Genomic DNA, 26,179 nt, shown 5'->3' with positions numbered 1-26,179 from the left:
CCTTTCCAGCACAGAAAGCTCATTCTTGGAAGTGTTTGGCACCAGACAGGTGTTGAATATCATACTGATAAGGAATGTTTGAGCTATCCAATCTTGATGTGGGTTCACAACAGGCTGATTTTTCCAAAAGATAAAGCAGTTCTGCAGCATGTGAACTTTCAGTTCACACAGAACTTTTATCAAGCAAGAGAGACAGAGACAGAGAGAGAGAGAGAAGCCAATTGCTAGACCTATTTCGATAGGCTGCTGGGACTCACTGGTTCTGGCACCTGGCTCTTTAACCATGTCCCATTCCATACAATCAGATGCCAACCATCTTCCAAAGAGAGGAACAGAGTCTGCAGGAAGTCTCACCTGTGGGCAGAGAAGGAGCAGGATGGGGCCCTCATAGTCATCTGCCTGATTGCAGGGAAGGAGCTAAGCTGCCATGCCTCAAGCAGGTAGGAAGTCATGGGGAATTAAAAAAAACCCCAAAGGCTCCACAGAGATAAATGGAGGGGAAAGAGAAACCCAGTGAAACACAGAGAGCAGGATGGAATAGCCAGACACATAAAGCAGATGTGGGGAGCATTTTTAGCCCAGTGGGCCAGATTATTATCTGTCCCCACCCCTGCAGGCCAACTTTGACAGGTCATAGGTGCCAAGTTCCGGACTGAAAAATCCAGGATCAGCAGCGCCGTGGCACCGTAAGTCGCTTCTACGCACTTCCGGACATAGGTAGAAGCAACTTCCAATGCCACTGTGCCCATTTCCAAAATGTCCGCAGCACCAGAAGTCGCTTCTACGCATGTCTGGAAGTGCATAGAAGCGACTTCTGGCACCGCTCTGCCCATTTCCAAAATGTCCGCAGCGCCAGAAGTCGCTTCTAATCGACTTCTGGCGCTGTGGACATTTTGGAAATGGGCACAGCGGCATCGGAAGTCGCTTCTATGCACTTCCAGACATGCGTAGAAGCGACTTCTGGTGCTGCGGACATTTTGGAAATGGGCACAGTGGCATTGGAAGTTGCTTCTACCTATGTCCGGAAGTGCGTAGAAGCAGCTTCCTGTGCCGGCGCAGCACCAGAAGAACATGACCGTCGGCATGAGCTCCGTAATCTGGGTAAAATATGGGGTATTTTGCCATTCAGGACACCTGCGGGAAACGTTAAGAAAATACGGGGGGTCTCCCGGGGAAAACGGGGTACTTGGCAACTATGTGACAGCTGGGTGAGATAACCCACCTACTGTTATTCAACATCATTATTATTTTTATTTATTTTTTAATTAAGGGTTTTCTTGGATTACAAAGATATGTGCAATGTCTCTCTTAGCATTTTTACAAATCAGTTTCATTTGTCGAGACATGTCAATTGATTGGCAGGTCAGTTGTCCTGCCCACCTGTCAAGGTGCCTTGTGCAGTGCTTCCAAAGCTGGTTGCCAGGGGCCTGGGGGTTCTGCCAGTCCTATCCTTGGCACTTGGGAAGTGCTTTCTACAGGAATCATCTGCACGGTTGAGTTCCCCATGGGGAACTTAGTTGTGTAGCCAACCCAGCTGCATCTCTACCCACCCCACGCTTGAAAAATATTCTCTACATCTTAACTCTCGGAATCAAATGCCTTTGCAAAAACAAAGCAAAATGGGAAAGAAGAATGTGTGAACTTGTGTTCCGGACAGAGGATATTCTCTGCATATCATTAATTGCAACATCCACTGGACTTGTATGCTTTTAAGAGAAAAAGCGAGGTGTCAAAGAAATAAAGAAAGGAGAACATGTCCCATTCGAGGTAATTTCCACCCAGCATCTCCTATCATGGTGATGCCAGATTATCAACAGGTGGGTTGCCTTGGCAACCCGTCAAAGTGGTCCAAAGACCACTTAGATATAACTTCAAAATACAGAAAGCTAGCCCTTGCTGCATTTAGGGGTGAGAGGCTGCTCAGTCTGTTGAGTCTGGATGACACCACTGGCTGTGATTAGCCTTATCTTTTCTGGTATTAAATAGAAGATAGCCCAGCTATGCCATTACAGTTGGTGGGTGACTTTTGAAGAGATCCCAGTCTGCTAGGAATGCCTAAAATGTTCTATCCCTCTGATCAACCTACAGGGAAGGAAGGACGAATTTGTTCAGTCTGCTTTTTGCAGCAAACCGCCGAGATCAAATGCCCCTGAACTTGCTTCTACATTTGAATGCAACTCATCCAGACATTGTGAGGCAGTTTTGCTGCAAAAAAGTGCACAGCGAAATACATATTTTATGCTGAAATACATCGAAAAGCATTTTGCACAAAAGTCTGCATTTTACACAAACATGTGCATACAAAATACATAAAATTAACACACTCTTAACAGCTGTGCATTCACCAAAAGTAGATAATTCAGTGACACATGAGGGCATTCCCGGTAGGGGAACCCTCTAATGTTCATCTTTCAGATATTTCAATGACACTGGACCCTGGTGGTTTTTAGGTGACTTCTTGTAACAGGCTCTGGATTCGATTTTAATGAAGAGTGGGCTAAAATTAGCTCAGGTAAATAAATCAGACCCTACAAGTGTCCCTATTTTCCAGGGACATCCCTGATTTAGAGAAGCCGTCCCAGTTTTTGATTTGATTCTGGAATGTCCCGCTTTTCCTTATGGCGTCCCTATTTTCATTAGAGAAATGTTGGAGGGTAGGGAGTTATCCAACCCGCAAATTCTCTGAAGGCAATCCTGTATAGGGAAGGGTTTTTTTAATGTTTAATATTTTATTATGTTTTTATATATGTTGGAAGCTGCCCAGAGTGGCTGGGGCAACCCAGTAAGACATATGGGGTATAAACAGTAAAATTATCATTGTGGAATGGTGTATCCCTATTTTCATCGGGCAAATGCTGGAGGGTATGAATAAATACATTTAAATATGAACGTATTCCATATTCTTTTTTTAAAAAAACACAATCGCACACAACATGATGGAACAGGCCTATAATTGAGCAGTAGCAAAACAGAAATGAGACAGAATTAGGTTGCTTGATCCACCCCTCTCACCATAACTATAGGATTTGCATTTTTAAAAAAAGCAGGGAGAGGAGGGGTGGGGTTTTTTTTTTTTTTGGTATGAAATAGTTTTACATGCGTCCACCACACATTCAGGCACACAAACACACCAATAACTTGGCAAAGCTGTAATAAAAGTTGTTGCCTTTGGTAGTTTCAGTTGCATTGAAAATTAAATTGACAATGGAGGCGAGAGTTCTCCAGTATGTATAATCCTTGTTGGCCAAGCTGCCGAAACTTTGCACAATTGGCTTTATCTTTCTGCTCTTTGACTAGAGCGATATAATGGGGACCCTGTGTCCAAACAGCCACTTGCTGCTGGAGAAAAAATGGCAAACACTCCAAAAAAATTAAACATTGCACAATTGCATTTGAGCTAATGAAAAGCTGGGGATGTGGCAGAGGTGACGCTCTCAGTCTCCAAGATGAGGGGGGTATTATTTAGCCTGTCACTCTCCTGTTCTCCTTGCTGCCAATCTACTGTATGGGGTAGCCCTAACAATGCCTACTGGTTTCTCAGCCATGGGGTTAGTGTCAGGAAAGGGCAACAGACTGACAAGGGGGGCAGGGGTGGGGGGAGTGAAAGCACATGATGCCACTTCATCTGGGTGAACATCTCAGGCCTTTCTGCCTTGGGAGAACTCATAAAAGCTCCGGAACAGAGGCAAGGAAACTTTTCACAGGAGAAGAAGAGAACACATACCTTTGTCAACTGAAAGCGACAGGTGCCAGCCCTCTTTTCATTAGTAGTTCCACCCCCTTTCACCATAAGTTCCATCTCTTCATATCAAGTGATGTACAGTATAAGGGTCAGTCCAAAATTTAGAAACTCGTTAACATTCCCACCATACATGCAAAAAGGTACCTTTGTTCCCACACCTTCTGGGTTGCCAGCAGCAGCACTATCTGCGGAAATTGGTTCAGGGAGTGCTCTGAACAGATGTCACCAGGGCGCACCCTCCAGGTGTCCATATTCTCCAGGGGCAGTCCTGGATTTAGAGAAGCCATCCTGGTTTCTGATTTGATCCTGGAATGTTCTGCTTTTCCACAGGACGTCCCTATTTTCATCAGAGAAATGTTGGAGGGCATGGTGTTATGCAACCCCTGACCCAAGGAGATGCAACCTTTAGAAGACATCTGAAAGCAGCCCTGTATAGGGAAGTTTATCGAGGTTGAATGTTTATTATGTTTTTATATACATTGAAGCTGCCCAGAGTGGTCGGGGTATAAATGATGATGATGACGATGATGTTGATGATGATGATGATGATGTGATACAGAAACGTCCAACTCCCAAGAGACTGCAATCTACTCACAGTATAGAAAGTCTGGCTGTGATCTACCCATTGTCATTGCCAGGAGTTGTTGAGCTTTTTTGGGGGGAGGGTAGACCAAAGTTGTTGAGCTTTTGGGGGGGAAGGTTGGCCAAAGCTGTTGAGAAAGAAGGCTGCCAGGGATGAAACTAGGCTTTATTTCACCTGGGTCAAAGACCCAGTTTGGCACACACACACCCAATACACATTTGCGTACACACACGCACACACACTAGAAGCCTCAATGGCACCCCTCTGGAGGCTTCACCCAGGGCAAAAAAACCCTGCTAGCCCCCCCCCCAAGCTATGGGACTGGATGAAACCGCTCGATCCGATGGTCTAAGGCTCAGCAGGGCCTAGTCCTGGTGAAAATGATCCCAGAAACAACAGTGTCTTAGAGGCAGCTGGTTTTACAAGGCAGGTAGGGGGATGATGTTAGCCAGCACAGTGGTATCTCGGTTTACAAACGCAGGGCCGGCTCTAGGTAGAGTCCTGGTGGCTTGGGAAGCCATGCTGCACCCTGCGAGGAGCGATCTCCGCCCCTCAGCGCCAGGGCGCGCGACCTGCTCGAGACTGCCCTGTATAAACGTAATCTGGAGGTCCGTTCTTTAACCGAAGCTGTTCTTAAACCAAGGCGCCCTTTTCCTAATGAGGCCTTGCGCCACCAGTGCCCTTCCACTGTTCGGCTTCTGTTCGTAGACCAAGGTAAAGTTCGCTAACCGGAACACTACTTCCGGTTTTGCGGAGTTCTCATACCGAATAGATCGTAAACAGGGCTGTTCTTAAACCGAGGTACCACTGTACACCTCTCTCTCTCTCTCTCTCTCTCCCAGCCAGCTGTGTCTCTCCCTCTTACCGTATTTCCTTCTGCTGTTACGAGAAGTCAGGAAAAATTTCCCACCAGTTTTGTGGCTATTTTACCTGCCTGCATATGCAGCGGCAATTAGAGCAATCTCCCACCGGGTTATTACCGACCCGCATTGTTTTCAGATATTCCAGAGGATTCAGTGCCTATAAAGAATTTACTTGCTTGCTTGCTTAACAAGTGATTTTACAGTTTAAAAGGTGTCTCGTATCAGATGTCAGAGTTCAGGAAGGTATCAACTACAACGCATTGTTCAACAACAGACGATCAATCTCCTAGGGAAACTCCATCTGCAGAGCACAACCCACACACATTGAGGGCAGAGCAAACTATTGCAAGGCTCCTTTGATATTTAGGGGTGTTGCATCAGGAAAAGGACAGAGGCAGGCCAATGTGAAAGCAAGTGGCGTCACTCTCATTTCGATAATGGCGGCTTCGAGCAAGATCCAAGGTGGCACTTAAGTGATAAAATACGTACAGCATAATTAAATTCATTTGCAGGGAAATGGGGAGGAGGAATCAAAGAAGAGACATTGTCTGAGGTATCAGAGTGTACACTAATACTGCACTTTATGAATGGAGCCAGTAAGGTGAAATTGGCATCTAAAGATCTGAATGAAAATGAATTACAGGCAGGGTTTCACAAGCATGAGGGATGGGATGGGTTCCCAAAACAGGTGAAAGTGAACCTAGTTACCGTAGGTTAGGTTTCAGAAGACTCTGTAAGAACTGGTACCAGAGGCTAGGGCACTGAAAGGATTGGCTAGTATCCATTACTGCTGCCAATAATAGTCTTGAGCTGGCCAAATGTACTGCAAAATCTTATACATGTCTATTCAGAAATAAGTTCCATTGAGCTCAATTGGATTTACTCCCAGGTGGCGCTGTGGTCTAAACCACTGAGGCTCCTGGGTTTGCCGATCAGAAGGTCGGCAGTTCGAATCCCCGTGACGGGGTGAGCTCCCGTTGCTCTGTCCCAGCTCCTGCCAACCTAGCAGTTCGAAAGCACGCCAGTGAGATAAATTGGTACGGCTGTGGCAGGAAGGTAAACAGCATTTCCATGCGCTCTGGTTTCCATCATGGTGTTCCATTGCGCCAGAAGCGGTTTAGTCATGCTGGCCACATGACCCGGAAAGCTGTCTGTGGACAAACGCCAGCTCCCTCGGCCTGAAAGTGAGATGAGAGCCACAATCCCATAGTTGCCTTTGACTGGACTTAACCGTCCGGGGGTCCTTTACCTTTACTCCCAGGTAAGTACACATAGGATTGTAGCTTTAACCATTTTCCAGTTCCAATAGGGTGTGAAGGTTGCGACAGAATTGTTCCTACTGAAATCATCATGGATGGACGCTGTGCTTGAATATTAATATTAATATTAATAAATATACCATCCTTTCTCTAAAAATCACAAGGTGGTTTACGGTCTAAAAACACAAAATATACAACACAAAAACAACAACAAGAGCATGGTATTACATGACCGTTACCAGACTAGATAGAACAGGAGACCTCATCTCAGGGTCATGGGTTTGAGCTCTACAGGGTGACATGAGCACAAATGTCTGGGCTTCAGAATAAGGTTGCCCCACTGACTCTGCCGCCTGCTTCCTTGCAGGGAAAAGCACCTGGAAACCTTTCAGAACCACCTTTTGCTTCTTGGACAAAAGCTTAGTATTCTCCCCACACACACACTTTTATTTGGCTGATAACCTAGGAGGTAACTGGTTGGACAACATATCTGGAGGCAGCTTTATGAAGAGGAGGGTGTTGCCTGCATACCACACAATACTATTTTCAATATCAAATGTGAGTCTGGTATTCAGTAATTTTATCACTCACCTTGCTGGTTCTGAGCAACCAATGGCTCTGTTTAGGAAAAGGAAGGCATACAAAATCAGAAAGCGTATGGAGTTGGCACCAGCAGTTCCAGGCGGGAATGCAAACTGGATGCAACATTGCTTATATCACTTTGGACTCTGGCAACAAAGGCTTCTGCGATCTGCCAGTGCGACAATTGTATTGATGCTTGATCACAGTTTGGACCTGAGGGCTGGTTCTAATGCTCATGCGCTGTGTGCCAAGCAATCCCAGAAAGCTTATGTGCCGGCTCCCTGGGGCCCTGGGTGCCCGAGCACCCCAAAAATTCTCCACGAAGGGGCTGGGCACTCACAAATTTCGGCACCAAGGCCATGCATGCTGCATGGCACCCACAGCCCTGGGCACCCATGGTCGAAAGGCCAAGCTGCCACTCTTAGACAGGCAGCTTCATGGATACCCCAGCTAGCAACTATTTTCAGCGAGGATCCACTTTCTAAAGGGATTGGAGGGTGGTGGGCCAGTGCCCCATCCATTCCCAGCTTCCCCAAATGGCTCAGTGCCAAATACCACTCCCATCTTCTGCCAGCGGTGGATTTTGGTAAGATGGTTGCCTGAGCGAGGACAAAATGTGGAACCCTCTGACCCCCAGAAAATTTCTTATTTTCACAATAATTCAGGTATCCCCTCTGAAGTCACAGCACTGAAGGAGGATCTGATTTACTCCCCTGAAGGACTTATTTCAGAACACACCTGCTTACTCTATCCAGTTATCTCCCACTTGGACTACTGCAATGCGCTCTACGTGGGGCTACCTTTGAAGGTGACCCGGAAACTACAACTAATCCAGAATGCGGCAGCTAGACTGGTGACTGGGAGCGGCCGCTGAGACCACATAACACCGGTCTTGAAAGATCTACATTGACTCCCAGTACGTTTCCGAGCACAATTCAAAGTGTTGGTGCTGACCTTTAAAGCCCTAAATGGCCTCGGTCCAGTATACCTGAAGGAGCGTCTCCACCCCCATCGTTCTGCGCGGACACTGAGATCCAGTACCGAGGGCCTTCTGGCGGTTCCCTCGTTGTGAGAAGCCAAGTTGCAGGGAACCAGGCAGAGAGCCTTCTCGGTGGTGGTGCCCACCCTCTGGAACGCCCTCCCACCAGATGTCAAAGAGGAAAACAGTTACCAGATTTTTAGAAAACATCTGAAGGCAGCCCTGTTTACAGAGGCTTTTAATGTTTAATAGATTGTTTTATTTTTCTGTTGGAAGCCCCCCAGAGGGGCTGGGGAAACCCAGCCAGATGGGCGGGGTATAAATAATAAATTATTATTATTATTCCACATTAAAAATATTATTCCTTTTCTTATATCAGCTTTTTCTTTTGCTACTACACCTGCAGATTGTGTCCGGTCTGATAACCCTGTCTGTTTACTGAGTGGTACTGAGTGGGTGCGGGTGGTGCTGTGGTCTAAACCACTGAGCCTCTTGGGCTTGCCGATCAGAAGGTCAGCAGTTTGAATCCTCATGAAGGAGTGAGCTCCCGTTGCTCTGTCCCAGCTCCTGCCAACTAAGCAGTCCGAAAGCACGCCAGTGCAAGTAGTAGATACCTGTGGCGGGAAGGTAAACAGTGTTTCTGTGCGCTCTTGTTTCCTTCAAAGTGTTCCATTGTGCCAGAAGCTGTTTAGTCATGCTAGCCACATGACCCAGAAAGCTGTCTGTGGACAAACGCCTGCTCCCTTGGCCTGAAAGTGAAATGAGCACCACACGCCATAGTCGCCTTTGACTGGACGTAACCGTCCAGGGGTCCTTTACCTTTATTTACTAAGTTTTCATTACGATTTCCTTGCACATTTTCCAGTGCATCTCCCTGTCACATTCCTTGTTGCAAGAATTCTGATTTGTTTTACAATCTGAATTTAACTGGGCAACCTAAATTTGCTGCTGTATGACTGTACCCTTCCCCAAAATGGCCTGGAAGTGCCCTTTTTTCCACTGCCACCGGGAGAGCTCACATGCCAGTCTGCTTCACTTCTCTTCTCAAACACTCCGGGGAAGAGACCGCTGGGAGGAGAATATACCCCCCCCCTTAAAGGGCCAGGTGCCCACCTTCTGCAACAGATTGCATTTCATAGGCTTGGATGAAGCTCTTCACATTTTTGCCACAGACCAGTCACAACCTCCTCATCCAGTCTTTTTATTTGAACCCACCAAAGGGCTAAATCAGAAACAAGGTCTGCTTAATGATGTACTCTCTGAAATGGGAAAGTGGTTCTGAAAGCAGCCAGGCCTCCAGCAAGATGCTTGATTAAAGAGCTACTATTACTAGAGCTGTGCACTGGATGCGGTCAAAGCCTGAACCAAATCTGAGGGCATCTGGGCTGGGCGGAGTCAGGTTGAACCAGCCCCAAATGGCCCCAAGTCAGATGGCTCAGAGCTATACAGGATTGCCATAGTTCTCTCCATGGAGTCTTCCTCCAGCCACCCAAGCTCAACCACTGTCTCTGTGCACATGATTGACAGTGCACCATAACTAGAGACAATGGAGAAAGAGGCATGCCCCACTTCACATGCTCTCTTGGATCAGGGGTGGATTGCAGCAGTCAAGATGCTGCTTAGAAATTCCGAGTATTAAGTGGTATATAAATATCACTGGGTGGGGAATAAGGCAAATAAAAGTCTCTGGAACATTTCAGATGTGCTATCTTGGATGTGCTATCTCCATGAAAAAGCGTGCCTCTAGCATTTTTATATCCAAAGTTTTTGTTTTCTTAAAAACGAAAAACAAAAACCTGCCAGCCTTCAGGGAATCCGATCCCTCCCACGGTGGCAGCCAAGAAGCAGAGAAGCAAGAAGAGCTCTTACCAAGTCTTTTATTCAATATTCATAGTGACAGACGTAGAAAAGGTGCCTCTGTTTCAGAAATGGCATTGCTCCGAGTCAAGTCCCATCCCCTCCAGCTCTCCTATTATATACACCATTCCTATGTCAGGTAATCTGTGCTTTCTGCCTCTGAGCTTTCTGTTCTCCTACTCTCAATGCCCACCGGGTCCTGGGGGGGGGGACAGGAATGCTATCTAAAGATACTGAGTCTGTCAGCCGTCTCTCCCCTGGTGCTTCATCCTCCTTCTGCTATCCCAATATTTCCCAGGTTCTCCCCTCTACAGCCTCTAAACGATGACGTTCTGCAAACCACTGTTGTAAATCTATACTGTCCTCCTCTTCTTGGGAAGGTTCAGGAGGAGGGGGGCAGTTTTCACCATTCCTCCCTGACATAACCTTTGCAGGCATACTCCATCCACTAGTTAGAAGGAAGCCTCTTCCCACCTTTAAACATCCAACCTCAGCAATCGTAGAATTGAACAGTTGGAAGGGACCTTGAGGGCCATCTACTACAACCCCTTGCAATGCAGGCATTTTTCACTCAACGTGAGGCTCAAACCACGACCCTGAGTTTAAGAGTCTCGTGCTCTATGGACTGATTTTCACAGTTCACAAGACGCCCTGTTTGAAGTTCATGGGATTCCCTCTTTGAAGCTCACCCACCTCAAAACAAGATCCTCCATCCAACACATTTGAATTTTAAGTGGAAGCTTTCATGGTCGAAAGTGGTATTTGAATTTGGGTGCGAAATTTCTCAACTGCTACCCCCCTGCACCTGCAAAAATCAGCCAAGTGAAATCAGAAAATTTGTCAAAGCCGAACGTCTTGCAAATCTGCAGCTCTAACAAGAAACAAACCACTGTTCCTCATCCTTCGTATGATGGCACTTTGCTCCGAACTACAGGTTGCAATAGGTCTGCCTTTTACTAAGAGGTTATTTATCTATATATATATATATAATGTGTGCCATCTAAAGAGTCCTAGGGAGAGGGAGAGAGAACTCCTCGTACTCTGGCCATTCTTCCTGGTTTTTCTGCTGTTGCACTATGGATAATTGCAGTTTAATTGGGTGACATGAAATGAAAACTGTGTCCACATTATCCAGGATTATCTCTTTTTCCTGCAGCCTGCTACCAATTGAAAAGAACCCATTTATCAGGCCAAAGAGCTGCGCTCAGTTGCCTTTTTTTACGAGCTGGGAAAGAGTGTGAGAACAAGCTGGGGAAAGGGAGAAAAGGGAGCTGACAGCTAAGAAAAAATATTTCAGTTGTTTATCGCGGAGGGGGGAAAGTTTATCTGCACACACACACAAAATGATAGAGCAGGGTTCACCGTGTCAAGCCAATGAGTAATGAACATTGACCAACTTTGCTTCTCCAACTTGATGTGCGCTCTTGCGCTGCCTAGCTTTTGTGTGGGCACGGATCAACTTTAAAAGCTCCTTTCAGGCGGTGTGAATGCCCTTCATTTTACAAAAAAAAAAAGGAGAGAGGAGGAGAAGAAGAAGCGGGGGGGGGGAGGAACTTTGTATTGATAGCTGGAAAAAAAGGAAGGTTGTTTAAAAAGGAAGAGTAGACAATCAGGACAAAATGAAGAGCTTTCACTCTCCATTATGAGCATGTCGTTCTATTCTTCTCAGCTGTTTATACATTCTCAGCACAATAATGCTTCTTTGCAATAATATGTTTCCCCTTTTACACTATTCATATTGGGGTTGGTGGGGGTGGAGGAGGGGGAGAGAAAGAGGGGGGGAGGGAAGAAGCCCTCACATCATGACCGTGGTAATAAAACCCCATAGAAATGTGGGTATAATGTCAATTTGCATTCTGTGAGGAGATCAAGGTAAACCTAAAGGCCAGAAGAATATTCCACTAATGCTCATTCATCATTCTGCAGACCCAGGTAGAAAAAGAAGGGCCTTGTCACTACACTGCAAGCCCCTTTCAATTGCCAGCGCATTTGTGTGAATATTTTAGCCTAATGCACCGATTGTTAAAGAGAAAGGACGGCCTTTGAAATTGGCTGGTGCACTCAAATCCCTAGCTGCACAAGGCATGGGCAGGAATGGGTTCTATTCAGAGAGGAAAAAGGAGGCTTTAGTTCAGTAAGCACAGTGTGTATGAAGGTTACAGAGGATATTGTGTCTCTGTAAATGAAGGTTTCCCAAGGAAGAATAAAAGGCTTATCATCTATAAATGGCTACTGTCCATACACACTCAGTATCCTAAATAGAAACACAACTGTATGGCCTAGCACAGGCATTAAGCTGAAGCAAGATTTAGCGCTAACAGTGGGCCAGCCCAAGACATTTTGCCGCCTGAGGCAGAGGACCAGATTCTCTCTCCCTTTCCGCATACAGAAGCCAACTAGACTGGCAGATGAATCTTGCGAACAGGATAGCGTTCTCCAGTTTGCTCAATGGAGCAGGCTAGTTTAGGAGGTCCAGGAGAGGCCACACAGCACATATAATTCATGCTGCTCTTCTTCATCCAGAACGCACTGCCTCGTCTTGCCCAATGGCAGGGCCGGCCTGTCTCAGACACTGGCTGCTTGTCCTGGTTAAGATCAAAACTGTGCGGTGATGTTTTAACTACCCAAGCTAAGTCCAGCCCACAGAAGACATGCGGCCAGGGAGACCTCAGCCAGATCTGCTTAACATCTTGCAAGTCAAGAAGCTAAAGAGTTGGGGAAAATCTTCTCAACCATGGCTTGCTGTGGCACTTAACTATGGTTAACACAAACACACGTCAGAAATTATGATTTACATATTGGATTGTGGCTAATCCTTAATTGTGGTTTTGGTATTCAGCATGGAGAACAAACTATGTTTACATATTATTTCTTCATAGCGCCTTGGTTTGTGTTTTATATGATCTACCTATGCCAGAATTCAACCTATGGAGATAAAATCACTAGCTACTAGACCACAACCCTACATCTGTGAAATGGGCATAATAAGAATGGCCTCCCTTATAGGGCTGTTATAAAAATTTCTGAGACAATGCCATCTGAAGTCTTTCTTACCTCTCTACACAAACCTTCTCAGAAATAAGTCCCATTCAGTTCAGTGGAGCTTCAGTCTACTATAGAAATCAGTCTTGCTGGGTCTATGAGAACAGCAGAACGAGGTGAGGAATGAACTACTACGCCATTTTAGATTAGAAGAAAGAAATATTAGCTTTGAATGCTGCCCCATGTAGGAAAGTACCCTGAAAACAGAAAGCTAACATATCAGAGAGAAAGATTCTAGCCTAATGCTTTACCTGCTCTGCTGGCTTTCTGTTGAGAATTATTTTTAAACTCATGGGAGCATTCAGAAAATAGGATTTTCTGAAGTGGTGCAGTCCATTCTACCACCTCAGCATTTTATCCCTACATTTTGCTGCCCAGAGAAAGTAAGACTAAGTCCAGAAACATTACAGACCCATATGTAACTGCCTGCTAGTCATTTATGGTGAATCTTTGATATAAAAGGAAGAAAGAAAACACTTTCTTCCAGTTGACAAAAACCTTTCCTGCCTGGTCGCCTAGAAACAAATTTTACTCACCACAGGTGGCAAAGCAAGTGACTATTTATTTACCCGCTTGATAAAATGCCAAGTTGTGTATTTTTTTTTAAAAAAAGTTATCCCATGACTCTCCAAATGTAAGCACTTCCAGTTCCTACTGTACAGAGAAGTAGCTCGTAAAACAGAAGAAGCCTAATTGCCCCCTCTCACAAAGGTAGCACTTTTCAAAAAGTTTAATTACTTTATAATTTAAAGGGTGAAAATTATTATCCTTGTTATGCAATGAATTTTTCTTTGGCAGGAGCAGGGGGAAATTAAGATAAGAGAGAAAAACAGGCTCAATCATGATCTCTGAGTGTTTCATGAACAGGGGGGAAAACTCTGGTCCACAATTCTTTCAGCGCCGAAGGTATGTTTGCAAACGCATGCGATCTTTGTGCACCGAGGAGGGTAAGAGACACAGGGTGTGTACATATAAAAACACAAGAATATTCAGAGCATTGAGAGCTGTATAGTTGAAAGGGTTTTTTCTTTTTTGCCTATCACGCAACAACGCCACGTTTTGTACCCACTAGGGATGTAAAAAGGCATCGTTTTCCCTTCCACCTTGCAGTTGTCGCAGGCAGCACCGTTTCCATTCTGCTGCAGTTCCTCTTCCACCAAAACCTATGCTATATGTTTCGCTGTCCACTGTGGCAAAATTACATTACTAATGTAATTTATGTAGTAAATTACATACATTAAGTTGCCATATTATTCCACCTTATTCATTTAAAAGCAGAGGAAATACAGTGTGTGTGTGTGTGTGTGTGTGTGTGTGTGTGTGTGTGTGTGTGACATAATCAATTGCATATTGTTTTGGACTGAAAACAACAACAGCATTTATCGTATTTGCTCGGGGGAGGGGGGTTCCATTTTTCTCACTAATACATACAAAATCATTCACATGCACATCCGTCTATCCATGCGTATTCTCTCTCACAAACCCCACTCCCTGCAATTTGCACTTTTAAGCTTTTTATTTGAGTGAATGGGAAGGTTTTTGGTTTTTTCTTAGAAATTGCTGTGTGTGGAGGAACAGGGGTATTTAACCCTTTGCTCCTCACCCACCAAGAAAAAAACCCCACTTTACCGCAATAGCCACGTTAGAAATTATTACATTTTACTTGACTCAAGCAAAATGGGTGTCCACATACCGTACACTTTCAATTGCCTCAACATTTTAGGCATTCACTGCAATGTACATGTTGGAAATTGACAGGAGGTTTCCTCACCAAGGTGCAAAAAAATGATTGTGAAGTCAAAATACCAGTGTTGGAACCAAATGCTATTTTTTTAATGGGCCAAGACTGCTCTTCCACCCCGACCTCCAAGTGAGAATTCATTGCGGAGAAACACAATCCTGAGTTTCAGCCTCAAGAAGTCAGCCTTGGGATCTGCCTTGGTGCACTGGCTTTCAACTGCAGCCATGTATCTCTCCTCTCATGCAAATACATGCATCCATGTTTGCATTGCATTGCTGTATCAGCCGCACACCTGGAGATTATCTGCTCTCAAAAGTTTATGCCCCAATGTCTGTAAGGGTGGGTGGGTGGGTGGGAACAGCTTCAAACTCTTATGCAGCAAAACATGTCATTGCTGGAATTTGTGTCAGGCTTCATAAATGCCCTTCGAGCAAAAAGAGAGAGGGTTTTCTTTGATTGACGTACAAGTAGGCAAAGAGTGGAGCATTTTCTTTCACTGGTGTGACAATATGTGGCTGCAGCGGAGGCTCATTGTCTGAGAAACTGTGCTCTTCAACCTGCATTTGCTGAGGTACAAAATGTAAGACCGTGACCGAGGCCCTAAGCAACGATGCGCTGCTGATTATTGAACAGCAAAGAGCAGTTTGTAGAGGCAGTGGCCGGCCGTTTAGGTCTTTTAAAGGGGGGGGGAGCGCCACACACCCCTTGCGCAGTTAGCTTCGTGATTGATGCGCTTGTCCATAAATCATAACAAATGTTGAAGTTAATGCGCCATGTGCATACAGACTGCTTGTTTATGAAGACGTCAATAGCCCTTTTCAGCAAAATATGGAAATTGCATCATTCTCGAGTCCGTCTCCTTTAGATCATTAAGCATGTCAATACTGCTGAACAATCAAGCAGGGTGGGAAGGAGAGGGGAAAGGGGGAGGGTGGTTTAATCTTCTTAAGCTGGAGTACTTATTTCTTATAATCATTCATCACCAGCAAGGCCTAGCGGGGGAAAGTGAGTCTGAGAATGATACCCACTGCTTAAATACCACCTTGTACACAAATGTGTACCCAAAAGTGGAGCAGGGGGGGGGGTAGGAGAGACAGAGAGGAAAGTGGAGCAGGATGGAGAGAAGCAGCTGGGGGGGGGGAGAGGGATGCGGGCTTGTTGCCTGATAAAGAATTACACTGGAAGTGAAAGGCTGACCCTCAGTCAGCAAATGTTAATCATTTTTACACCAAAGTGAGTGTAACGTTTCTATAGGGAAATTACTTCAATCTGGTCAGTGCAAGGAGCAGTTTGTATAATCGGATTGCAAATAAGGTTTGATCACATTCCAGCTTAATCTACTCTCTGAGCACCATTTACGGCACTAAATCAAACGCTGCAAAAGCTGCAGGTGCTGGTTTATCGTCATTACACCCAAGGGGCAGGGACTCGGTAATAAACAGCAAATAAATTGAAGCACTGACTTGCCTGCTACGGGGCATTTCTAATTATCCTCTAGTTTAGGTGGAAATTGCCATGCTCTCATCATCTCAGCCGAGTTTAACTGCTGCTGAATATGTGCGAGGCTGAATTAACTGGCTGCGAAGCAAAGACTGCCTCTCTCTCTCTCTCTCTCTCTCACACACACACACACACACACACACACACACATTCTTAAATACAGACAAGCATTGTATACCAGCAAGCTGAAAAGGTTGGGGTGTCCGAGGGGGTTCCTTTGTGCGATCACAGTAGGAAAGACAGACAACACTCCACACCTTGTTTATTTCCAGAGGGTGGCAGAGAACCGGTAAAGAAAAAACCCAACAAACCATCCTGACAGCTCTTATCATGCCTGCTGCCAACTGGGCTCAGGAGCATGGCCATTTCTGTATGGCATTCCGTTTCGTGGGCTATCCGAGTTGCTATTGGCAATTGACAAGGCAGCAGCTGCCAAAGAGCACATTGAAGTTAACCAAACACAACTAGTGCAGTAATGCATTGTTGAAACCTTAAGAGGGAGGAAGAGGGGGTGAGGGAGGGCAGGATGGAGGCCTGGGGCAGGGAGCAGATCCCCACTTTCTACAAAGGATAAATGAGAGGGAATAATTAACACATCATTACTTATGGAATTTGGCAAGACGTGAGGATGTCTCCTAGCTTATTTTAAGGGGGAAAGGAAAAAGGGAGGATTATAGGCAAATTCATAGAAGATTAGGCTATCAACCACAGTAGCTCAATTGAGCGTCCTTGTAAAGAGGTAGTCTATCTGTGAATACTTGATAAACATCAAATGATGGGCATCTCCTTTGTGCTCCACTTTGGAGCATCCAGAGGCATCTGTTTGGACCACATACATTTGAGGCACTACGATACCACTTTAAGCAGCCATGGGTCGTCCCCCCAAGAATTCTGGGAGCTGTAGTTTGTTAAGGCTGCAGAGAGTTGTTACTTGCTTAGCAATGATGAACCCTTTTCACAGAGCTGCCTGTGAAGAGGGTTCATTGCTAAACCGCTTTGAGAGCAGTTCCCCTGGAGGGGAATAGAGAGTCTACTGAGAACTCACAGACGCCTTACCAAACTATAGCTCCCAGAATTATTTGGAGGAAAGCCATGGTGGTTTAAAGTGGTATCGTAGTACTTTAAACATACGTTCTGGATGTGGCTTTGGTTGCTGTTGGGCTCAGAATGCCATACCAGAGGGTCCGTTGTACTTGGCTACCAAATCATTCTTACCTTCTTAATGTTGTGGCAGTTAACTGAATGAGTCAATCACCTATGGCACTTGCCTGACAGCTCTGCATCTGGCGCATTTGAGGTAACGTGGAAAATTCTGAACCATGCAAGATGCCATGGAGGCCAAAACTATACAAAGCACTTTATATATAGCATGCTGAAATATATTGCAGCTTGTGAGGCGTTTGTTTCTTCCCTCCCCAAACAGGACCCCATGTTGCAGCTATAAGGTTTTTTTTTAAGTTTCTGTTGGGGGGGGGGGAGAATCACATCTTTTCATAATTAAAGAAAAGGGTGTTGTGTTTGTTCTGTTAGCCAACCCTCAGGTCTTTAGATGCTGTTATTAAATGCCAGGTTGGTTTTGTTTTTGTTTTAAAGACAATTTATTAAATTTTCCAATTGAACACATTAAACAAAAACAAAACATTCAACCACACACACCACAACACATAATAAACACAAAATTTCCTCTTTTTAACATCTAATCAATTATTACAATTTACTTTGCTCTGCCGAGCTTTGACTTCCCTCCTTCCCCCCATTCGGTTTTCTTGTGCACTCCCATCTCGCAGTTCCTGTATTCCTTCTACTTAAAGTCAGTTCGTAGGATTTATTTCAGTCCTGCAAGTGTCTTTAGACTTCTACAGTTCTTCTCCATATAGTCCACAAATTTACTCCAGTCCTTTTGGAACCTTGATTCTCCCTGGTTTCGGATCCTGCTAGTCAGTCTTGCTTGTTCCGCATAGTCCATCATTTTCGTCTGCCACTCTTCAATCGTCGGTAACTCCTGAGTTTTCCATTTTGGGGCTAACAAAGTCGTAGCTGCGGTTGTCGCATACATAAATAATACTTGGTCTCCTTTTACTATCTCCTGTCCTATAAGTCCTAATAAAAAAGCCTCCATTTTTTTGGGAAAGGTGTATTTAAAAAATCTTTTTCAGTTCGTTATATATCATTTCCCAAAATCTTTTAATTTTTCCGCATGTCCACCACATATGATAAAATTCACCATCCTTCTCTTTACATTTCCAGCATGTTTTACTACTCATCCTATACATCTTAGCCAATTGTACTGGTGTTAAATACCATCTATACATCATCTTCAAAACATTCTCTTTCAGGGCAGTACATGCAGTAAATTTCAATGTTTGATTCCATAATTTCAACCACGCATCATATTCAATATTATACCCAAAATCTTTTGCCCATTTTATCATCAAAATGCCAGGTTGGTTTTGAGGAAGATCTCACTCATTCATGACTTGATTGTGGATGAGGAAGCTGACCTGGCTTGTATTACTGAGATCTGGGTGTGGGAGCAAGGTCTCGCTCATTTAGGGTAAAGGTAAAGGACCCCTGGACGGTTAAGTCCAGTCAAAGGCAACTATGGGGTTGCAGCGCTCATCTCGCTTTCAGGCCAAGGGAGCCAGCGTTTGTCCACAGACAGCTTTCTGTGTCATGTGGCCAGCATGACTAAACCGCTTCTGGTGCAACTGGACACCATGACAGAAACCAGAGTGCACAGAAATGCCATTTACCTTCCCGCTGCAGTGGTACCTATTTATCTACTTGCACTGGCGTGCTTTTGAACTGCTTGGTTGGCAGGAGCTGGGACAGAGCAACGGGAGCTCACTCCATTGCGGGGATTCGAACCTCCGACCTTCTGATCAGCAAGCCCAAGAGGCTCAGTGATTTAGATCACAGTGCCATCCGCATCATCTCACTCGTTTATGGCCTCCTGGGTACTCGGTACAGCATCAGAACTGATGTGGGCCAGGGAGGAAGGGTAGATGTAGTCTCTAGGAAGTCAGTCTCTCTCTCCAGGTTTCTTGTCTGCTTGAGTGTTTGTGCCTTGTGTTGGACAAGTGAAGCAGGCTGGGGATTCTGCTGGTTTACCAACCACTTTGCTACCTAGCAGTGTCTCTGAGCTAACAGAAGTGGTCTTGAAGGTAGCGTTGAAGTTGTGTAGGCTGTTGGTACTGGGGGACTTTAGCATTCATGAACATGAGGAACACAAAGCTTCTGATGGATATGAGCCATTTATCCAAGCATAGGGTAAAGGGTAAAGGGCCCCCCTGACCGTTAGGTCCAGTCGCGGACGACTCTGGGGTTGCGGCGCTCATCTCGCTTTACTGGCCGAGGAAGCAGGCATACAGCTTCTGGGTCATGTGGCCAGCATGACTAAGCTGCTTCTGGTGAACCAGAGCAGTGTATGGAAACACTGTTTACCTTCTCGCTGGAGCGGTACCTATTTATCTACTTGCACTTTGACATGCTTTTGAACTGCTAGGTTGGCAGGAGCAGGGACCAAGCAACGGGAGCTCACCCCGTCGCGGGGATTCGAACCGCCGACCTTCTGATCGGCAAGCCCTAGGCTCTGTGGTTTAGACCACAGACCCACCCGCGTCCCTATCCATGCCATAGGGGACCTCAGTGAGCAGGCAAGGATATAAGGAACCACACAAGGAATCTTCCCCAAGTCCTTGAGATAAACTTGGAAGAACTCTAAAAACCTAAGAGAAGTGTCTCACTGCTGCAGAGAATCACATACAAACTGTTGCCATTTTCCATGTTTTAAAAACATGAAACCCAGGTATATTCTTTTGCCTATATAGGGTCATGGGTGTTAATGACCAGAGATAATAAGTAAGTTTCTGGTTATTGTTACCCACAAAGTACTATTTTAGCTGCATTATGGAGGAACAATTTACCTAAAGGTTATGAATCTTATTTCACAGCTTATTAATAAAGCACCATGACAGAATGGAAAAAAGATCATCACAAATGGCTGATTATGAATAGCAAGGAATGCCAGACAATTACATGTTCTTAAATAGGATATATTGCCAAAGAGAGGTCCCTCCTCCCCACCCCTCAAGTTAAAATGGAAATAGTGTTTTGTCTGTAAGCTTTTGTTTTTTTTAACTTAATTACTGTACTGGCTTGATGAAGTTGAAACTCAACCAAAAGATGGGGTCTTGTTGCACCTTAAAACCTAACAGCCTTCATTATTTGAATGTATTGCTTTTATTTATTTGGCTATTGATAAACTACACTTCCATAGGAAATATAGCAAGGTTGTTATATAATTGTTATATAATAATATATACAGTATAAGCAATTGTGAGCTACAGGCCAGTTCATCGGATGCAATATTATTCCACACATTCTGGGCATGGAATTGTATTAAAAATTGGTTCTGGGGGGATAAGATTCATTGAGGGCCTCCTGGACAAACTAAACCCCATGGGCGTACCCAGCGAGGGGCAAGGGGGGCAGCTGCCCCCCCCCCGAATCAAAAAATATTACCGTATTTTACGGATCATAACCCGCACTTTTCCCCTCCAAAAACTGAAGGGGAAAAGTCGCTGTGGGTTATGGAAATCGGGCTGTTTCAGCCCCCTCCGGGGCTGCAGCCAGCGATAGGAACATGGGAGGGGGGAGGAGCAGCCTGAGCTGGGGGGCCGGGCGGGAGCTCCATCCTTCCTTCCTTCCATCCTTCCCCCCTCTTTCTTTCTTCCTTTTTCTCTCTCTCTCCCTCCCTCCTTCCTTCCTTCCTTCCTTCTTTCCTTCCTTCCTTCCTCCCTTCCTCCCTTCCTTCTTTCCTTTTTTTCCTTCCTCTCTCTCTCTCACCTACCCCTTCCTTCCTTCCTTCCTTCCTTCTTTCCTTCTTTCTTTCTCTTCCCTCCCTCCTTCCTTCCCTCTCTCTTCTCCTCTCTTGCCCCCCCAGCTTTGATCCTGGGTACGCCCCTGGTAAACCCTGGTGGTTTTTTACCCCATGAATTATTTTTGCAAGTAAAACAGATTTGATAGTTTCCAAATTTGTTCTTCAGAAACTCATATGGAAGAATGGTACGTTCTTCACCATTTGTGGGGTAAACAGCTTCTAGAGAGGCACAAACATCTTAAAGAGGAACAACTGTATTAGGCATAAGCATCAACTTCCGGATAGGAAAATATGGGGAAATAAGGGATCAGCGGCGGCACGGCACTGGAAGTCACTTCTGCGCATGTCCAGACATGCGCAGAAGCGACTTCCGGTGCCAGCTCTGCCCGATTTCCGGTGCCCAGACATGGGCAGAGCGGCACTGGAAATTGGTTCTGCGCAGAAGCGACTTCCGGTGCCGCCCATGTCCGCATGTCTGGGCACTAGAAATCGCTTCCTGCGATAAAATGGGAGACTTGACAGCTATGTGTATTAGGACATAAACTACAGTCCAGCTCATTGGATGCATGAAGTGAATGCATCTAATGAAGCAGATCATAGTGCAATAAAGCTATCCCATAATGCATTTGTTCAACTTTAAGATGCTGCAGGATTCTCTTTTGTCTGTAGGCACTGGCGGAGGAAGAGGAGTGCAGGGGAATGTGTAGTATGGATTTGAAACGTACCCCCAATTAAGGTGCGACATCACATTACCGTATATTCTGGCGTATAAGACGACTCGGCGTATAAGACGACCCCTAACTTTTCCAGTTAAAATATAGAGTTTGGGATATATTTGCTGTATAAGAAATACGACCCGGCGTATAAGATGACCCCCGACTTTTGAGAAGATTTTCCTGGGTTAAAAAGTAGTCTTATATGCAGGAATATACTTTAATTTTTGAGATGCTGCTGCAGTCAACAAATCACACACTCCCTTGCATTCAACCGTGTTTCCCAATGACCACATTAGCATCACCGGCAACTATATTTCTTTCTCTTTTTTCCTGCCCTTTTCTCTCTCCCCACCCCCAATTTATTTTCATTCAATGGAAATGCTGAGAATGTCCTTTTGTTCGGTGCTTGATTTGGTATGGTATCTGCATTTAAAGTGCCTCCATGTTGCAGATGAGCTAGGCAGTTTCACATTTTGTTCTTTCTTCTGGTGTGTGTGTGATTTCGAAGGCAAATTAATTAACATGATACAAAACGAGGAGACGACAAATGCTGCAGCCCTCACTTTAAGCCCTCGTCCGCTTTTGTTCTCCATTATTGCACCAAATTATTTAATTGGGTCTCTCTGATTGTGCACAGACACAGAAAAGAACACAGCCTATTGTGAGGGGCCCCTACGACCATAATGCAGTATCAAATTCAATTCCCATCAAAAGTGCTTGTTGCTAAAAGCCCTGTACTGTGGTTGCAGATTAATGAAGATCTGCATTGAACATAGTAGTGGTCGCAGAGACATTATGTTTCGCCAATAGAAGGCCTATTCTCCAAGAACAATAAAAGCATAGAAAAGCGTTAGTCTGGATGGAAATAAATCAAAATGAATAAGAGGGTTGATGGTAACAGTCTGAAAGCAGCAGAGTGGGATTCTGAAAATATTGTTTTTGTTTGGCGGGGAGGGTTTTTTATATTATTATCATTCATGCCTCCTCCCCGCACCCCTTCATAGCATCTTCTCTTAAAACGAGCGCTTGATGGAAACTCAAAAGCCTGTGGAGTGAAGGACACATTTCAGAAACCAGAAACTTGGTTGCACACAAATCAGCATCTCGCAAATGCACTCCCCCCCCCCCAGGAAGTATTGCAAAGGCTCTAATCTTCAAAAAACATTAATAAGGAAAGGAAGATGGCTGGGATGTTTAGGGCGGCATCAGTGGGGTGGAAATTGCATACTGCCATGACACAGATCGAGGGTAAGTAATGGCACAGCTATGAAGGGACACCCAGCCCCCCGTCAAACGTGAATATCATTTCCTTTGGAGGCCTCATCTGAACACCAAGTCGGGAATGAGAAATGTAAAGGAATATTGGCAAGGACTGCTTTCAGAGCCAGCCCAATACATTTTTCTGTATGAAGTGGTAAACCAAATGGCTCCTCCTTTCCCCATGCCATAGAATCATAGCACCATAGAATTGTGCAGCTGGAAGGGACCACGAGGGCCATCTAGTTCAGCTCTCTGCAATGCAGGAATCTCAATGAAACCATCCATGACAGATGGCCATCCAACCTCTGAAGAAGGAGAGTTCACCATCTCCCGAGGGAGTCCATTCCACTGTTGAACAGCTCTTACCATGAGAAACTTCTTCCTAATGCTTAGTCAGAATCTTATTTCTCATCAATTGAAGCCACTGGTTCGGATGCTGCCCACCAGAACTGGAGGAAACAAGCTTGCTCCGTCCTCCATGTGACGGCTCTTTAGCTATTGGAAGATGACTATCCTATCTTCTCTCATTCTCTTCTTTTCCAGGCTAAACACACCCAACTCCCTCCTCTGCACATGTTCCAGCTTGTCAATATCCTCCTTGAACTGTGGTACCCAGAATTTGACACAATACTCCAGGTGTGGTCTGATCAAGGCAGAATACAGCCTTCCCTTAATCGGCACACTATACTTCTGTTCATGAAGCTTCAAATACCATTCATTTATTTGCTGCTGCTGCTGCTGCTGCTGACTCGTGTTAAGCTTGTGGTCTACTAAGACCCTAGATCCTTTTCACATGGACTGCTGGCAAGCCAGATGTTCCCCATCTTATACTTGTGCAGCTGGTTCTTCCTGCCTATTTGCGGAACTGATATTTATCCCTGTTACACATCCATTTTGTTGGTTTGGGCCCAGTTCTCCCATCTGTTAAAGTCACCCTGAATCCCGATTCTGTCTTCTGTGGCATTAGCTACCCTTCCCAGTGTGGTGTCATCTGCAAATTTGATGAGCATCCCCTCAATTCTGTCATCCATTTTCTTGCATGAATATTGTGGGGGACTTTGTCAAAAAGTCTTCAAGATAAACTATGCCCGCAGCATTCCCCTGATCCACCAAGCTTGTAACTGTCAAAAAACGAAATGAGATTTGTCTGGAATGACTTGTTTTCGAGAAACCCATGATGGGTCTTAGTAATCACAGCATCCTTTTCTAAAGTGCTCACAAACTGACTATTCAATTATCTGTTCTAGGACCTTTCTTGGTATCAAAGTCAAGCTAACCAGTTGGAAGTTACCTGGGACGTCTTTTCCACCCTTTTTGAAGATGGGGACAACATTTGCCTGCCTCCAGTCCGCAGGGACCTCACCTGTTCTCCAAGAATTCTCAATTCATGATCTGAGCCTATGGTGGAAAGGCTTACATGAACATAGAAATAAGCCTTGCACAGGCAAAACGGTTGTGTGATCCAGCCTACAGGCACTAGAGTTGAGCTATGTGGAGCTCACAAGCATTTTTGAGATGGTGTTTCCTCAGAAACCTCTCCCCTAATCAGCTCTCCACTCTCAAGTGACCTGTGTCCAGTATAGTGTGGTCTAAACCACTGAGCCTCTTGGGCTTGCCGATTGGAAGGTTGCCGGTTCAAATCCCCGAGACGGAGTGAGTTCCCATTGCTCTGTCCCAGCTCCTGCCAACCTAGCAGTTTGAAAGCACGCCAGTGCAAGTAGATAAATAGGTACCACTGCAGCGGGAAGGTAAACGGTGTTTCTGTGCACTCTGGTTTCCATCACAGTGTCCCACTGCACCAGAAGCGGTTTAGTCTGTGGACAAACATCAGCTCCCTCAGCCTGGCTCCCTCAGCCTGAAAGCGAGATGAGCGCCGCAACCCCATACTGTAGTCGTCTTTGACTGTACTTAACCGTCCAGAGGTCCTTTACCTTTATCTTTTTTTATAGCATAGCAGCTTGCTATGAAGTTTGCTTTGGTATTAAAGCACTGTAGGAGAATGGTTGTTGAAACCCTTTGTGCTTTAACACCAAAAAAAATTCCAATATCTGTGGCAGAAGATTTGCAAATGCTTGATATAGTCCAATCGTAAAATCCTAGATCTCCCAGTTGAAGAATTTGGTGGATTTAGAATTTTCCCTCTCATAATTCCAGGGGAAAGCCATTTCAAAAGTCCTCCTCCTCCAGGTTCCCTCTCATTATGGCTGTGATGTTAGAGCAGATTCCAAAGCAAAACTTCTTCTTCTTTATTGCTTGGCTGGACCTTCAGAACCACCACGATCCACTGGCCAAGCTTTCTCATGTGTTACAACTTCCACCTTGCCTTTGGCACAGCCATTTTGCTTTGGCTGGCCACTGTATATATATCATTTTGCTGCAAGTTTACTTCCTTCCTCTGGATTCATAGCCCATGCTCTCTCGACCATAAAATTTCAGCTGCAAAGCCAGAACATCTCATTATTTCTGAAATATCAAGCTTGTATCTTCTTGATAAATAATTCCTACTAGTATAATGTATCAGACTAAAACATATTTTCCGAGGCCAGTGAGGTTAAAGCGGCAATCTCACCTTTTTTAATTTTTTTGCCCTGGAGACAGTCATTTCCATATATAGAATGACCCTAGTTTGTGTTGAACACAGAGAATCTGGGCGAAGCATGGAATGGCACATATTGCTGTCAGAGATTTGAAATGAGGCCTGCTAACCTGTAGGCAGCCTTGCAGGACTAATCAGACCCTCACATTACCAATGTATTCAGATTGTCGGTGCGTGGTACCTGGGAACGGGCAGGGAAAGTTTGCTCTTTTTATCACGGCCATTGATAAACATTACATTTTAATGTGATTTGCATCCTCTCCTTCCTCCCGCTGCTGTTTGAGGCGGGGGGGAACGGGAACCTATTGACACCATATCACAAATGCTGGTCTTATACTTTTTGCCTCCCTTAATACTTGAGAAGTGAGTGCCACAAGGCTCATTTCCCTTTCGATGAACGGCCACCAGAAATGCTTAAACGGTGGCATGGGCGGGAGGGGAGAGAGGTTCGTCCTCAGAAGGGTCTGCAGAAACAGTTTGGCTTTTCTTCATCAAGCTCGCTCATCAACCCTAAAGAACAATGCCGAAACCAACAGGACTGAACAGTGCATACCCAGGCATAGAACTTACTCCCAAG

Source organism: Zootoca vivipara, chromosome 4, assembly GCF_965207765.1.
Source record: "Zootoca vivipara chromosome 4, rZooViv2.hap1.1, whole genome shotgun sequence".
NCBI classification, from domain to species: domain Eukaryota; kingdom Metazoa; phylum Chordata; class Lepidosauria; order Squamata; family Lacertidae; genus Zootoca; species Zootoca vivipara.
Note: the sequence above shows the minus strand (reverse complement) of the source record.